The following is an 18,504-nucleotide window of genomic DNA, read 5'->3' on the forward strand; positions in this document are numbered from 1 at the left end:
GACATAGCCAGCGAGGCCGCAATATAGACAGAGTTCAGAAGTGCGCCTGCGCTGTTTCTCCTGAACAGACAGTTTAAGCTGATCCACTTGCATCGGGACCTCGGGTGGAGTAGTAGATGAAGGCAAGAGGGGTTGCTGGAAGTTGGGCGCCAGTCTTGGAAGCCTTCTTTCTTGTCGAACCTCTTTGGATCTTTCTCTGAGCCTCATGTCCACTCGGGTGGCAAGTAGAATCAGGTCGTCCAAGGTAGATGGTAGATCCCGAGCAGCAAGTTCATCCTTGATCTCAGATGATAGGCCATGCCAGAAGGAAGCTACCAATGCCTTGTTGTTCCAGGACAGCTCTCCTGCCAGGGTCCGGAACTGGATGGTGTACTCGCCCATGGATGCGTCCTCCTGGCGAAGGTTCAGCATTGCAGTAGCTGGCGACGAGACTCGTCCAGGCTCCTCGAACACAGTGCGGAATAACCGCACTAACCCCTGGCATTCTCGGGTCCCTGTCATTCCCAGATTTGGTTCGCCCTTGCCAGGGCCTTGACAGCAAGTAATGAGATAATGAAGGCGATCCTGGCTCCGACGGAAGGAAATGCTCTGGCATGCAGGTAGAAGTGGATATGACCCTGGTTAATAAATCCCCTGCATGTGCTTGTGTCTCCATGGAAACGAGGTGGCAATGGCAGCGAGAACCGAGGATCAGAACCGGAGCTGTCAGGAGGTGTGGCAGGAGGATCAGTCAGAGAGGCTGGAACAGGTGCAGAGAAGGAAGCAGCTAGTGCCCCTAGCTACTGTGCCATGGAGTCTACTGCCACAAGAAGTTGATCCTGTCATGCTCGCAGGTCCTGCAGGTCCACCTGCATGGCTTGGGAGGGTGACAGGCCCTTGAATTGACAAGCGGGGTCCATGGCCTGAGCGTACTGTCACAGCGCGGGGTGTGGACCCACTGGGCCGTACCATGTAGCGGGATAGCAGCTGGCCAAACAGGTACAAAACAATGTCTATAGTCCAGAAAGGGTACCTGAGGCAATGTAGACCGTAGCGGTGGATTCAGGCTAAAATGAGGCTCCTACAGTAGACAGACACCCGGCGGGGTGTGACACAATAGATGCAGCGGAAGACACGACATGAATTCCAACTCTTGACGGCACGGTAGCACGGGATACAGGGTACAGGCAGCAGGAACGGGTAACACTGGGAACTGGAAAACACTAGGAGACCATTTGCAATGACGAACTTTAGGTACCACAACAACACTCAGGCAATGATCTAGAGGGCAGAGCCCTTTTTATAGTCCAGCAGCATTCTGGGTTAATTGCAAATTTTCTGCAACTGTGCGCGCACTGGCCCTTTAAGGCCGTGCAGGCGCCCGCGGTCTGCGGGAGACAGTGTCCGGACAAGGAAGTGAGTGCCGGCATCTCTCAAGAGGGAGATGCCGCCGAGAACTCACACGTACATGACCGCGGCCGTCAGAGGGTAAGCTCATAAAGACAACATAGTAGAACTTTTGGTGCCTTTCCTAGTATCTAGTGACATCAATGTCGCCGAACAGCCAATTTATGGATATAATGTTATTGAGGAAGTGGCCCTTAGAACAACGCCTTCAGCAACTATAGTGGATTCACTTGCTATATCGTTTTCACTGCCAGCATGAAAAGCAGAGATGGTGGTGAAGTTTGTCCAAGTGAGTCAAACACAGAAATTTTTTAAGGAAGTAAGAACTGGAGGACGGCAGGCACTATAACGAGAGTGAAATGTGGTGTTCATGTCGGACCTCCTCAAAAGAACCAGAAAATGCTGCAGGGAATTATTTCAGGTGAGACTATTGTGACGGTACCTCACAACTTTGCTCGGGTAACCATTCCGGTAATGAACCCCACTGAACATGATATTGCATTGAATAAAAAAAACTGTGTTGGGTCACATTGAAACTAGTCAAAGCAGTATACCCAGCCGGTACAAAACCTGTTCAGAATGAAGATCTAAAAATAGAGTCAAAACCACGCTATTGCTGATAAAATGTATAATTTTTATTGAAACAAAACATAAAAATTCGCATATTAAAATCAAAAATGATTACCACAGTGTGCAAAATAGAGGCCAAACAACTACTAATATTAGATGATATATAATAACTATATATAAAATATATATGTTGGAATAAACCTAGAGCAACTCCAAAAATAGAAAAGTAGCCAGTGTTCTAGACAGCATGTAAAGTCCCAGGTCAAAGTTCACAAATGAGAACATGGATGCATATTGTCAACTGTCCCAAACAAGTGGCTACATGAAAGATACGTATGACTGCAAGGACCCATTGTCCACCTTACCTGCCCAGGACCTTATACCATCCTTCATTAAATAACACACCAACACCTTCTTTATGGAAATGTGGAAGTGGCCACAGCTTTATTATATTTACACCATCGGCATGGAGACATATATATATATTTCTTTCTCTCCTTCTCCTGAAATGCCGATGCTCCATGTCTCCATCAGGCATGTAGGGTGCTAACTCTGTCTTCTTCTGCCGTACTTTCTGCCAAGAAGGGGAACTGAGAAACCTACTCAGTCCCCCGACCACCCCCACCAAGCAACGCCAGTCCTCTCTCGGCACCATCCAACAGATCCAATAAAAAGATATCGAGCCCGATATCATTGAGGTGTACCCCATCCGGTGCCAGCAAGTCCGCATTATCCCCTTCCAAGGATTGGTGCCGCAGCCCAACTCCACCTATCGAGCGAATGAACCGCGACACCCGCACATTAAGTAACCTGCGCACTCTCTCCAACGCTGCCATGTTCCTGGCTCCCCGCCACACCGTCCGTGCCACTATCTCCGACCATACCACTACGCAGCGAGCAAACAGATCCTGAAAGCGCGCCAAATTTGTCCGAATTAATGATAACAACTCGGCCATTTTAACTTGGCCGATATCATTTCCCCCAGCGTGAATGATCAGGACAACAGGTCCGTCAGTGTGCCTCGTAACTGCCACTACTTCTGGCAGCAACTGCACCCACCGTAGTCCCCGGACACCTCTCCAGTGGACGTCGGCCTGTGAGAGGCCCAAATTCGGACCCAACGGCCTCCGTACCGCTCGGACCACCGCCCAATGCACATATGAGTGCCCCAGGATCCACACCTGGGGGCGCCGAGACCCTAACAAAAGAAAAGTCAAGCTAAATTCCCAGACAAATGCGAAAGGATACAGACAGGAATAGCATACACGATACCTTAATGAAACGAGGAAGGAGAGGAGGGGTGGGGAGGGGGGGCATCAGGGGGAGGAGGAGAAAAAAGGGGAACTAACAGGGGGATCACATGATTAATCACACTTTAAAACCAAATCCGGTCGCACATACGACTTATAGCTATTAGAACACCATCTGCCCAAACGCATGATAGCCACTGAATCCAAGCCCAAGGCATCTGCTTCCGTGGCAGCGCCAATCCTAAACGAATGCGTGCCAAACTCGCCCTGTGGCAGCCCCAGGTACTTTAGCCCGGCCTTAAAAACCGCCTCAAATTGAAAACGCGACATCGCTGAACCATTTTGATGTATCAAGAATTGAGCCCCGGGCGCCCGTACAGACATAAATTCTTGAACCAACCTTACTGGACACTCCTGGCCCCCAATCTTCCTAATCGACAACCAAGCTCCCCTCCCTGCCGTATCTGTCTTTGACCTCCGAACGCAGACCCGGAGGGAATCCCCTAAAACAACCACATCAGATCCGAGTAGCCCACCGCTTGTGTTCACGCTGTGCGGAACCAGCTCACTAACCCGTAATGCGGCGAAGAAAGCCAAAGAAAAAGCCGCGCCAAACAACGAAACCTCATATTCATCCCGGCATACAAAACACAACACGGATAGAAGCCGACCCAGGAGCGCAAAAGATACTGGACGCCTCATGTCCCTGAAAAACGCCTCTTTCTTCCACCCTTTCAAAGACTGCCTAACAACAAATTCTTTTGTAACATCTCTACATCCCCACAATTTTAACATAAAGGCCACACCTGCTAAATGTTTTCCTGCAGTGGCCGCACTGCAACCCTCCTGACGTAACTGCACCAAGCTTGCAAGGGTGATATCAAGGTGACAACCATCCTGTGATGGGAAATTACCCCCCGCAATCTCCAACCACCAATCCCACGCTCTGCAATGACTCTTCCAAGTCGCTGGCACCACAGAACCCCTCAACAGTCTCATAAGTTGTCCTCGACCAGGGCCCATAAGTGAAGGGGGGGGGGGACTCCCCTTCTGCCAAAGCTGCCGGGTGCAATTCCCGAAACCAGGACATCTGTGAACGAGACAAAGCATCGGCCATCACATTACGGACTCCCGGAACATGTTTTGCACGAAACCACACATTTAACTGCAGACATTTTAAAACCAACCATCGTAATAACGCTAATACCGGCAATGAACTAGATGACAAACCGTTCACCGCGTGAACCACCGCCATGTTGTCTGTCCAAAATACAATCCGCTTATTCACCATCACGCTACCCCACAACTCTATAGCAACTATAATTGGAAACAACTCCAATAACGTCAAATTACGTACCAAACCTAACTCCCCCCAATGCGCGGGCCAAGGGGATCTACACCAACTTCGGCCCAAAATTGCTCCAAAACCATCACTCCCAGCTGCATCCGTGAACAATTCCAAATCTATATTAGACAACTCAGCGTCCTGACATACCGACCTACCATTAAATGAACACAAAAAGGAATGCCAGACAAACAAATCCTTTTTCATCCAGGACGTCACCCGGATGAAATGATTCGGTTTTAATATACCCCTAGTGGCTAAGGACAGACGCCTAGAAAAAACACGACCCATTGGAATTATCCGACAGGCAAACACCAGCAGTCCCAATAACGACTGTAACAGTTTTAACGTCACTTTTTTAGACCCCATGACCTGGTCAACTTGCGACACCAGACTTGCCAACTTGTCATCAGGCAAGCGAAAAAGCATCTGCACGGTATCAATCTCAATGCACAAAAATGACAAAACAGTTACCGGGCCTTCAGTCTTGTCTTCCGAAATAGGTACACCAAAACGCGACATTACCTGTCGAAACACTCGTAGCAACGTGCTGCACAACCCAGAGCCCGGGGGCCCACAAAAAGAAATAATGAATGACCGAAGCAAAACCGGATTCCAAACGAACCACCTATTCTAGAAAGGACGCAAACATTTCAAAGTAACTACACGATATGGAACAACCCATGGGAAGGCACATATCAACATAAAAAGCATTATCTAAATAACAACCCAGCAAGTGAAAACACTCCGGATGAACCGGCAATAAACGAAAAGCCGCTTCAATATCTGACTTAGCTAACAACGCACCTTGTCCTGCCGCCTGTACCAGCCTCACTGCAACATCAAAAGATGTATACGAAACCGCCGCATCCGCCCTGGGAATCCCATCGTTAACAGAACCGCCACGAGGAAAGGAAAGGTGATGAATCAGCCTAAACTTCCCCCGCTCCTTCTTCGGAACTAAGCCAAGGGGGGAAACTCGCAGATTCGGGTACGGCGGCTTGCAGAATGGACCTGCCATTCTCCCTAACTCCACCTCTTTCGCCAACTTTAGACGCGCAATGTCAACATTCTCATTGATCGACTTCAAATTGTCAGCCAACGACAATGTTGCAGAATATTCAAAAGGAATCTCAAAACCAAACGAAAACCCGCTAGTGAGCACCTCTGCTTTCCGCCTCCTGTGGTATCGTTCTAACCATGGGACCATCTCGAGAACGTTCACCGGCGTTCTCCGCTGCGCCGGAAGGAGGTGCCTTGACCGGCTGCTTGCCTCTCCGGAAACAACGGAGCGCCGAATGAGCGCCCCCACAGATGGAGCATTCATGTCGGAATTTGCACGTGGCAAAGAACCGACAGTGTCCCTCATTGTAGAGCCAACAGGCCCCTGTGGGCCTAGCGGCCGCAGCTCCAGGGGCAGGACCTGGCGCTGCGGCCGCACCGGGAAAGGGTCGTTGCTGTCTGCTCCCTTGCGCTAAGATGAGCTGCAACCACACGTCCGTTGCCTTAGTCGCCCAACTAATATCAGGCGACAAAGCCAAACGACGCCGAAATTCTTCATCATATCGCCACCAGGCCGCACCACCGTGCAGCCTGTGGGCGCTGAAAATTGTGTCAAAATAGACAAACAACTCGGCCCCTTTCCCAGGATAGCGTTGGCAAATAACATGAGCCAGTGTAGCGTAACACTGTACCCAGTTGCCAAATGTTTTCGCGACTTTTGCTTTCCTATCTGAACCTCTCTCAAAACCCCGCTCCTTGTCGACAGTCGCCTGCTCCACCGAGACCAAGGACCAAATATCCACAAATTCATTCCTCCAAATCTTGTCCTTGATCTCAGCTGACAAATGAGTCCCGAGAGGAGCGACTCCACAAAACAATGAATCTCTAAACGTCAAACTAGCTAAAGCATTCTCTTTCTCAGACGGGGGCATAGCTCCCTCTGGTGGCACCGAGGGACACGACGTTCCCTCATTCACTTTTAACCCAGCCACCACGGCTTTTAAAACCGAAATCAAATCCGCACCCGATGCATTAGATTTATTAAGCCATGCGTCACCGCAGGCCGACTCACCGCCCCCTTAGGTCCCACCGACTCCAGAGGGTCCTTCAGCCACTTGCCGCGGCACTGGAACCACGGCCTGCACCTCCTCCACCGGCCCGGCGGGAGGGACAACCTGGGACAGCTGCTCCCGATCCACCGACAAGCGCTGCACCTCCCGGCGTCGACTGCGTCTCTGCGGCCGTGATGATCTCCGCGATGACCTTCTCCACGATCCTGATGATGCAGACGTCGTCGCCGACGAGGAGGAGAATCCATCGCTGTAAGACGAGGAATACCGCCGACCACGCCTCTTCACGTCACCTGATCTGCGACTTCTATGATGGCCGTGCCGGCGATGTCCTCCAGCCCGGCGTTTCCTCCCTCGCCTGGAACGCTCCCTCCTTGGACCTGCAGGAGAAAAAGATGACAAGGCAGGAGAAGGGCAAATCGAGTCCAAAACACCCTCGACCCTATCTTTCCTAGCACACTCCCCCCCTGGCCTTGACCCATGCTGACAGGGGCCCGGGGGGGACCGGGGTGGAGAAGCGACAGGCACCGCAGAAGCCCCCGCCCCCTGGCTGGGCTGCTTGCTCACCGCCCGCTTCCCCGAACCCGCCGCCATCTTCTTTTTATGTGAGCCGCCATCTTGTTTCCTGGCCGCACTGCGCCTGCCAGGACGTCCCGCCTCTGTTCTCCCCACCGCCAATTCTGGCTGCGCAGAGAACAGCACGGGGAAAGATGGCGCCGACCCCGGCTGCACACAGGCACCGGAAGCAAGTCCCAGCTCCTGTGAACATGCCGCATGGTAAGCGACCATGTCGGACCAATCACCTGTGCCCGCCATATTCACCCCACAGTCCCGAAAGTCGACCGCTGCCTCCGCGCCCGCATCAGCAGCTCGAGGCGGGTTGTACCGTGCCCGTGCCGATTTAACAGCTGCCCTCTTACCGCCATGGGGAAGGACGCCAGCGCGACGAGTGGGCGGGGGGAGGGGGGCACTATGTCGACCGACGAAGCGCCCGTCGACATAGGCCTAGGGGACCTGCTGGGACCACCGCATGACTGTGCAGCAGTCACAGCACCCCTCATAGCAACGGGGCTAGGGCTCAGTCGAACCAGAGGGCGTGTAACGCGCTGCGGCCTACCTCGGGTAGCCTCTCCCGACTGTTCCGTGCCGCGCTCTGATCCTCGCTTCTCTCCTTCCTCCAACAGGGATTCCAGCCAGGCAGGTCCCTCCGACGCTACCCGCTGTTTCTTTCACTGCAGCTTGAAGGTAAGAGGGCTTTCTGCCCCAAACCCCTGCCTTATATCTTCTTAACCACGCCCCTCTCAACCCCTTGTTCACCAATCCTGGTCCTGGGCATTATTGAAACGTTCCATCCTTCTTAACCCCTTGCAGTCCCTGACACTCTCCCTAGGCGCTTCAGTGTCTACAATGCTGTATAATAGCAGCTTACCCATAGGTGAATGATGTGCTGTCTGGCATCACACCCGACGCACGTTTCGGCTGAAAGCCTTCGTCTGAGGGTGGTGCCAGAGAGACAGGAAGAAGTATTTGTGTCAGACCGCCAATCAGATACATTAGCGTTAACCATATCAGTCCCAGCTGGTAAGTGGAATGTCAATCATCCGGACAATCCAGAGAATGCAAGTGGGGAACAGACGCACAAAGTGTCATGTATCCGGCGCACCACAGGGCTCAGGAAGATACCCTGTAGAGTGCACATGCCTGAACTACACTCCGACACATGTGACCAGCACAGAATCATTGCGCTGGATTGTCACATGATCGGACCAGCATCGTAAAAGGTACCATGGCAACGTTATTGCATAAAAGTTGTATGTCATGCTGATAGTTGTGTAAGTATGGAAGATTGATCATGATATCACGGTATATGGAGTATATTCATGCATAATTGAATTGAATCAGTCACCTAAAAAGAAAATCATATCAACAGCATTACATAGATCGTATACAGTACTAATGATGAATACAATAAAAAATTTAGTAGTAAAATACAGTACTAATGATTATATACAGTACAGGCCAAAAATTGTTTGTTAACATTTCAGGATATAATAAATATATACCAGCATATTAATATCAAAATGATATAACCTGTCCCTATCCTTTCCCTATCCTTTAAAACAAAATATCATTACATAATTGTCATAACATATGTACTAAACATACAATGTACATATGTATGTTCAAATGGCACAGCAAAAATAATAGATAATAAAGAATAATAAAAATATATATATATAAAATAAATAATATGAAAATAATATGTTAAAAAAAATAATAAAACATAAAAAACTTGTAACATCAATAGGAAAACCATAGAGCTCTATAAGAGAGGAAGGGAGAAATATAAATATTCTCACTCCTCCTTCATGAATATGAATTACGTATTAGTGAAAAAGTGTGAAAAAATGTGAGACGAATATGTGACAAACAATAGTGAAAATAAAATATACAGTGCAGAAAACAAAAAGGAATAAGTATAACATATATCCACAGTGATAATGAAATAGATGAAAATAATGCCACGTGATAAGCCACAAATGTGTGCTAATAAAGTATAAATGATATACTGTGTGTACAACTAATGTAATATCCATATGTACAAAATATGTAACACAATAGGGATGTTGGTGTAAAAAAAATTGTGAAATACAAAGTGCTAATGAAAAGTGCCACAAAAATAATTATTTGAGAATCAGAAGTGCTTAGGTGCATGAGACCCACACACCAAAACATGCGTGCGTATCATGCCGACCAAGAAATAAAAAATAAATAATAAAAAATGAATATTGAAAAGTAATAAAATAAATAATAAAAATTATTAATAAGTAAAAATAATAAGAACAAAAATAAAGGGAGGGAAAAAAAGAATAACAACCACCGGACAAGAAATTCATCTATCCATCTGAAATTAGATAATGGCGCAAATGTTCATACTGGACACATAGAAGACCTCTAGGCAGACTCATGGATCATCAAATGAATCTACAAAAACTGAAACAAAAGAAAAAATGTGCAAATGAAAACAATTATGTCATTACTGGACACCACACAGGAGATCCAGACACCAACTCCAGAAATGCTGCAAATCCCAAATTCTCATTTAAGCCCATAGGATGTATTGTTTTTAGTTCCCAAGTCCAGCGGGCCTCTAAGCGTGACAATCTCTTCATCAAAGACCCACCCCTTAGACCTATTTCTACATGGTCAATACCCATAACGTCTAAACCTTTCAAATCACACCTATGGTGGAGAAAAAAGTGTCTAGGTAAAGTTTTTAACAACTCTACCATTTGAGGTTTGGTTCCTCTAGCAGCCTCAATACCGTTCACATGTTCTCTTGTCCTCACCTTGAGTTCCCTTGTGGTCAACCCAATGTATATCCTAGGGCACGGACACTGTGCATAGTAAATCACCCCTTTGGTGTTGCATGTGATAGGTAAAATTCCTCGCTTTCAACAATATTCAGACAGGCAATACAACGTCCACATGGACGACAGTCCCAGCATGGTCTACCTGCACCAAAAATGGGTTTTACTCTCGGGGGATTGTGATGGCTGTGAACCAAAGTGTCACGGAGGTTCCTCGCTCGTCTGGAGGCAACAGCGGTTCTCAAGGGTAACAATTCCGACAATATAGGATCCGTCCTCAATATAGGCCAGTACTTCAGTAGACATTATATCATTTCTCCCCATCTGTCATGGTAGGTCGTCACGTACCTGGTTTGTACAGACAGGGATTTCTTGGCTACAGGTTGAAGTAGTTTAGATCGGGTAGTCTTACGAGCTCTTTGGTACGCCTTCCATATACTTTTTCGGTTATACCCTCTGTCCAAGAAACGCTGCCTCAAAATGCTTGTTTCTCGCGATAAAGGATCTTCACCTCTTTGCCCGGACACTTGTGTTCAAGAGATGGTTCCATAGAAAAGAGGACAATAATATCTTTGATACATCAGAAGAAATGGAGGCACTACGATGTTTGGAACAACTTTTGGATGAGAAGGAACAACCAGTAGCAGGTAGGATTCCACATTCCATACGTAAACGTTCTACTAGATTTCTACAATTTGCAGTATGTCCACCCATTGATTTATTTGTAAAATTGGTGACACAGGAATTGGAGCAGATTCCTGTGTCTATTAGACATGACAACTTGTCCATAGCTGAACGTAAAAGTCTCAAGGAATTGAGAACTCTACAAGATATTGTATACAAACCAGTGGACAAGGGTGGTAATGTAGTTGTCTGACCAAGAGACGTGTATGAGAAGGAGGCATATCGGCACTTAAGAAATCCTACCTGCTACAGAAAGTTTTAATTCCCTTTCCTCTTTCAGCACAGCATTAATGGGCATATTAAAGGAGGCTTTGGATGATGGCATCATTTCCGCTGAATTGAGGGAGTGCCTTACTGTACAAGAACCTACAATAGCGAGTATTTACTTACTGCCAAAGATCCATAAGAACCCTAAACTACCACCTGGTCGCCCCATCATTTCAGGGAGACCTTTGTGACGATATCAGTAAGTACATAGATGCTACTCTGAAACCTCTGGTGGAAACACTTCCTTCTTATTTAAGGGATTCTGCTGATTTTATTCAGAAATTGGAGGGCATCCATCTCGAACCCGATATGCTTTTAGCCACCTGTGATGTCGAGTCACTGTACACTAACATCAGACACGAGGACGGCTTACGTGCAGTAGCTTATTTCTTGAGGATGACTGACATGAATTCTGCTATGATCCAGTTTATTTTAACCATTTTGGAATTTGTGCTAACGCACAACTTCTTTACTTTTGGTGGTTCCTTCTACCTACAGCTCCAGGGCATGGCAATGGGGGATGCATGCGCACCCTCCTATGCCAACTTATTCCTGGGGCTGTGGAAGAGGAACTTATTTTTGTCTGACCGGATGTCATCAGTGAACAGGGTCATTCTTTGGACCAGGTTCATTGATGACATCTTTCTTATATGGCATGGCACTAAGGAAGAATTCTATTCTTTCATGGCAGAACTGAACTGTAATGAGTCCAACATCAGATTAACATGGAGGGTCGAGGATCTGGCGGTTGATTTTCTGGATGTGCTTATTAAGCGTGATCGCAATGGGTACATAAAGACTGATGTGCACAGGAAGGAGACCTCTATAAATTTGTACTTACCTGCATCTTCATCACACCCTAGACACATGATACGTGCCATCCCAACGGGACAATTCCTCCGAATGAAGAGACTTTGCTCTACTGAAGAAGATTTCGAGAAACAAGCATCTATTTGGAGGCAGCGTTTCTTGGACAGAGGGTATAACCGAAAAAGTATATGAATTTGATGTTCGTGTTATTTTTCAACCTTCCATCAAAGGTTTTCTTTAAATATTGATACTCTATTTAGAATTGTAAACAAATCACTGGAGTAGAAATAGAGTTGGATAAAATGTAACTTTTACTCATATTTTTTTTTTAAATGTGCAAACAAATGCATATAAAGACACTCTTTTAAAATAAAACAAAAATATGCTCCCTATTGCAGGGGGAAATTGACAATCTGTGCGGTTATTAAATGGCAATTTGAGCAGGCTGTAACCATGTTTTTCACAGAATACATATAAAGCTCCAAGTCATTGTAATATATTTGTTTGCACATTTTTAAAAAAATTATGAGTAAAAGTTACATTTTATCGAAAAAGTATATAGAAGGCGTACCAAAGAGCTCGTAAGACTACCCGATCTAAACTACTTCAACCTGTAGCCAAGAAATCCCTGTCTGTACAAACCAGGTACGTGACGACCTACCATGACAGATGGGGAGAAATGATACAATGTCTATCGAAGTACTGGCCTATATTGAGGACGGATCCTATATTGTCGGAATTGTTACCCTTGATACCTGCTGGTGCCTCTAGACGAGCGAGGAACCTCCATGACACTTTGGTTCACAGCCATCAGAATGCCCCGAGAGTAAAACCCATTTTTGGTGCCGGTAGACTGTCGTTCATGTGGACGTTGTATTGCCTGTCTGAATATTGTTGAAAGCGAGGAATTTAGCCTATCACATGCAACATCAAAGGGGTGATTTACTATGCACAGTGTCCGTGCCCTAGGATATACATTGGGTTGACCACAAGGGAACTCAAGGTGAGGACAAGAGAACATGTGAACGGTGTTGAGGCTGCTAGAGGAACCAAACCTCAAATGGTAGAGTTGTTAAAAACTTTACCTAGACACTTTTTTCTCCACCATAGGTGTGATTTGAAGGGTTTACACGTTATGGGTATTGACCATGTAGAAATAGGTCTAAGGGGTGGGTCTTTGATGAAGAGATTGTTACGCTTAGAGGCCCGCTGGACTTGGGAACTAAAAACAATACATCCTATGGGCTTAAATGAAAATTTGGGCTTTGCGGCATTTCTGTAGTTGGTGTCCGGATCTTCTGTGTGGTGTTTTTAAGGTGTCCAGTAATGACATAATTGTTTTAATTTACAATTTTTTTTATTTTATTTCAGTTTTTGTAGATTCTTTTGATGATCCATGAGTCTGCCTAGAGGTCTTCTATGTGTCCAGTATGAACATTTGCGCCATTACCTCATTTCAGATGGATAGAGGAATTTCTTGTCCGGTGGTTGTTATTCTTTTTTTTTTCCCTCCCTTTATTTTTATTCTTATTATTTTTACTTATTAATAATTTTTATTATTTATTTTATTACTTTTCAATATTAATTTTTTATTACTTATTTTTCATTTCTTGGTCGGCATGATACGCACGCACCTTTTGGTGTGTGGGTCTCATGCACCTGAGCACTTCTGATTCTCAAATTATTATTTTTGTGGCACTTTTCATTAGCACTTTGTATTTCACAATTTTTTTTTCACCAACATCCCTATTGTGAATGCTGGGAGACAATAGAATAATGAGAAAATACAAAAATACTTTATTGACATGAAATACACTATGTAATGATAAAAGAATCCATAAACCAACAGTAAAAACACGGATACTCGACTGAATGTATACTGAAATACATACAAAACGGTGCATGAAATATATGAACTCCCTAGATGGAAATGATTTCACTAAGTACTTTTTTTAAATATATGTATATAGTAATGTGGTACTCTGGACTGCTTGGACAGGTAAGCAAAAAATATATATGTGTTGATATGCACGGTAATGTAACCTGCATAGCCCTACAAGTAGAGGTCACAACCCAAGCCAAGTTACAATGCTGATGAAGTAATCATGGTCCACTGACCTCAACATTCCATATATCGCTATACATTCAAGTAAAACAAGCAAGTGCAAGATAGAAGTCAAACAAGGTGAATTTGCATCAAGAGGGGTAAAAGTCTCACATACCCATTATGAATGAATAAGGTGAGTACAGCCGGGATCCTCCCCAACGCGCGTTTCGGCGCTAATGCCTTCGTCTGGGGCTTATCTATTCAATTGGTATGCTGTTTGGGTTTAACACCCTGGAATCAACCCGTAGAGCCACAAATATATCTCACTTGTGATATGCTCTTTATTGGGGTATGTAGATTCATGTTGCTTTTTCGGATCGGGAACATCCCTATTGTGTTACATATTTTGTGCATATGGATATTACATTAGTTGTACACACAGTATATCATTTATACTTTATTAGCACACATTTGTGGCTTATCACGTGGCATCATTTTCATCTATTTCATTATCACTGTGGATATATGTTATACTTATTCCTTTTTGTTTTTTGCACTGTATATTTTATTGTTTTTGATATTCACTATTGTTTGTCACATATTCGTCTCACATTTTTTCACACTTTTTCACGTAATTCATATTCATGAAGGAGTAGTGAGAATATTTATATTTCTCCCTTCCTCTCTTATAGAGCTCTATGGTTTTCCTATTGATGTTACAAGTTTTTTATGTTTTATTATTTTTTTGTATATATTATTTTCATATTATTTATTTTATATATATTTTTTTTTTATTATTCTTTATTATCTATTATTTTTGCTGTGCCATTTGAACATACATATGTACATTGTATGTTTAGTACATATGTTATGACAATTATGTAATGATATTGTGTTTTATAGGGTAGGGAAAGGATAGGGACAGGTTATATCATTTTGATATTAATATGCTGGTATATATATTTATTATATCCTGAAATGTTAACGAACCATTTTTTGCCTGTATATCTGTATATGATCATTAGTACTGTATACGATCTACGTAATGTTGTTGATATGATTTTCTTTTTGGGTGACTGATTCAATTCACATTATGCATGAATATACTCAATATACCGTGATATCATGATGAATCTTCCATACTTACACAACTATCAGCAGGGGCGTAGCTAGGGGGGGGGCAGGCGGGGCATGTGCCCCGGGCGCAACCCGGAGGATAGGGAAGGGGGGTGCCGAAGAGCAGCTGATCGCTGCTGACAGGCGCCCCGTATGTCGGACACCTGCAGGGGCTTAGGAACAGCCAGGACATTACGGCGTTCAGATTGGGGTCTGTGACGGCCAGGGAGTGGACCAGTCCAGTCACCTGACCTCACGTCCGTGACATGAGGTCAGATGATTCAGGTCAGGGGACTGGTCCACTCCCGTGCTGCAGCCTTCCTGCATCTGCCTGTTTGCCGAGAAGCAGAGAGGAAGCTTCGCCCACAGCCCGTCCTGATCTGTCAGCAAGGAGACATGGTGAGTGTCTGTGTATATGTTACTGTGTGTGTGTGTGTGTGTGTGTGTGTGTGTGTGTGTGTGTGTGTGTGTGTGTGTGTGTGTGTGTCTTTGTGTGTGTCTGTGTCTCTGCATGTGTTTGTCTCTTACATCTACTACATTATCTGTACTCAGAGAGTTAACACTGTGTTATCTGTGGTGTTACATAGGACTGCAGGTAACATCTACTACATTATCTGTACTGTGTGCTAAATTACAATCTCTGCTACACAGTACAGATAATGTAGTAGATGTTACCTGCAGTCCTATGTAACACTACAGATAACACAGAGATAACTCTGTGAGTACAGATAATGTAGTAGATGTTACCTGCAGTCCTATGTAACACTACAGATAACAGTGATAACTCAGATTACAGATAATGTAGCAGCTGTTGCCTGCAGTCCTATGTAACACCACAGATAACACACAGTGATAACTCTCTGAATACAGATAATGTAGCAGCTGTTGCTTGCAGTCCTATGTAACACCACAGATAACACATTGTGCTAAATTACAATCTCAGCTCTGCTACAATGTGTTATCTGTGGTGTTACATAGAACTGCAGGCAACAGCTAATACATTATCTGTACTCAGAGAATTATCACTGTGTTATCTGTGGTGTTACATAGGACTGCAGGTAACACTACTATCTGTATTTAGAGAGCTATCTCTGTGTTATCTGTAGTGTTACATAGGACTGCAGGTAACACTACTATCTGTATTTAGAGAGTTATCTCTGTGTTATCTGTGGTGTTACGTAGGACTGCAGGTAACATCTACTACATTATCTGTACTGTGTGCGAAATTACAATCTCCGCTCTGCTACTGTGAGTACAGATAATGTAGTCGATGTTACCTGCAGTCCTATGTAACACTACAGATAACACAGTGATAACTCAGATTACAGATAATGTAGCAGCTGTTGTCTGCAGTCCTATGTTATCTGTGGTGTTACCATGGAAACCCGACGGCGACCCGCGATTTCTTTGCGGGGGCGCCGATGGGGGGACAGAGGGAGCTCCCTCCCTCTGTCAAACACATTAGATGCCGCTGTAACTATTGACAGCGGCATTTAATGGGTTAAACTGCCGGAATCGGAGCGTGCTTCGATTCCCGCAGTTGCAGCAAGAGCCAGGCTGTGTATAACAGCCGTGCTCCTGCCGCTGATCGCGTGGGTACAGTGACAGTACCCGCACGATTACAGGACGGATATATCCGTCCTCCTGCGCGAACTAGCTGCTGCTGAGGACGGATATATCCATCTTTCGGCATTAAGAGGTTAAAAACGCAGATATCCAGTGATTTCAGCTTGTGCTATCAGTAATAGAATGAGAGCACCAAAATGAAGACTGAGATTGCAGAAGTTAGTAGAGCTGGGTGTAGTAGGCGGAGCAAGTGCACTGCTGCATGCACATTGCATGCTGGGACTAGAGCAGTGCATGCAGGGAGGAGAAACACAGGAAAAGAAGAGGAATGAACTTACTGAGCAAAACAAACCTCTCAAGGTAAACAATAGGGAGTAATGTTACTAAAACCATTTATTATCAAGAAAAAGCTAGTCAGAGTGCACTAATATATTAATAGAGGAACATTGCATTGATTTAAAAAAAAAAAAAGGATTGGAAAACCCCTTTAAGAGAAAACAAGTCTATCCCAAGGTATCTGGTTAACTTGGTGGTCAGAGTGTGGAAGGCCTTTGATAACTTTTGGTCTAGTTGCCAATCTGGAGTCAATTGGGTAAAAGAGGGCAGCCAGGGCACATTCAGAAATTTGATGTGGTGGAGGCAGGTACAATATAGTTTGGAGCACAAACTGCCCTTTAGCAAAGTTTTATAAGGAACCTGTTATCCCTGGTGGTCTGTGGTGACCATGGTTGATGAAGAATATTCTTAGTGATCTAGGGTGGCTTAGGGGTTAATGATATGATCCCTCATGGCCTAGGCTGATTTAAGAGCTACAATTACTATCTATACAGTTTAGATTGGTTTAGGGGTTAATACATTTTCTCTTTGGTGGTCTAGAGTGGTGAAGGGGCAAATAATTATAAATCTTCCGGCATGATGATGGTGACGCATAGAGTCCACCCAGTGACCATCCCAGTCTCAATCATCCCAAACCTTATTGACTTGTGTCCCTTGAGCAGCAGAGTCCTCTAGTCCTGTTTGTTCTGCTCCAGACGCTCAACTTGTGCCCTCTGTTCTCTTGCACCAGACTTCCTCTTCAGTCTGCACCTGCCAACTGACTCGCCTGGCAGAGCAGAGACGCCACAGCACTGGCCACACCACTGTGTTTTACAGTCACTAATACACTTCTCCAAGGATCAAGGGGAGATGTAGGGGTGGCATCCTCATCTCCTCAGCCTATAATCCTTATGGGCATGAGACAGAGCTGTGGAGCAGGGACTTGTTTTCTTTCTGCAATTTTTGGGAAAGAGTCTAAGGATTCTGCAATGTACCAGTAAGTCAAAAAATACATTTTCTAAATAAGTGTCTGGAAATCACTGGGATCATCATGGGCTTCTGGGTAGTGTACCCCTTGGTCACCGGTGATAGACATTAGTCTGGATCTCGAGTGAAATATACTAAACTCCTGGGTCACCAGGATCTTCTAGCACTATACCACTGGACGACCAGGGATGAGTGCGTACTAAACCACTTCATTATTAAGCAAGGTCACTAAACCACTAGGTCACCAGGACTTCTAAACTCTATACTACTGGACCATCAAAAATGAGAGCCTATGAAACCACGGCTTCTCATACCTTTTCTACTAGGGCCCTGCCAGCTAGAACATGGTGATGCCATACTGAACCACCTGAATACCAGGGAAGAACACTAATCTACTAGGCCATAAGTGAAGGACACTAATCCACTGGATCACCAGGGAAATAAACTCAACCACTGGGATAGGGATTGATACTCAATGACTGGGATGCGTGAGAGTGGACAATTCTCGGATGGGTCACCATGAAGTGGATACTACACTATAGAGGCATCAGCCGCAACGAACCATTCATTTGTGGACGGCACCAGAGAAGATATGTGGTGTGTTAGCTGACTGGTACAGAACGTAACACTATCGGCGGACATAGAAGAGAGGGGGCCCCACAGCAAAAAAGCAATCTGGGCCCTGCTCATTGTTTACCTTTCTTCCCTCTTGGACCAA

Source organism: Rhinoderma darwinii, chromosome 1 (genome assembly GCF_050947455.1).
Source record: "Rhinoderma darwinii isolate aRhiDar2 chromosome 1, aRhiDar2.hap1, whole genome shotgun sequence".
In the NCBI taxonomy this organism is placed as follows: domain Eukaryota; kingdom Metazoa; phylum Chordata; class Amphibia; order Anura; family Rhinodermatidae; genus Rhinoderma; species Rhinoderma darwinii.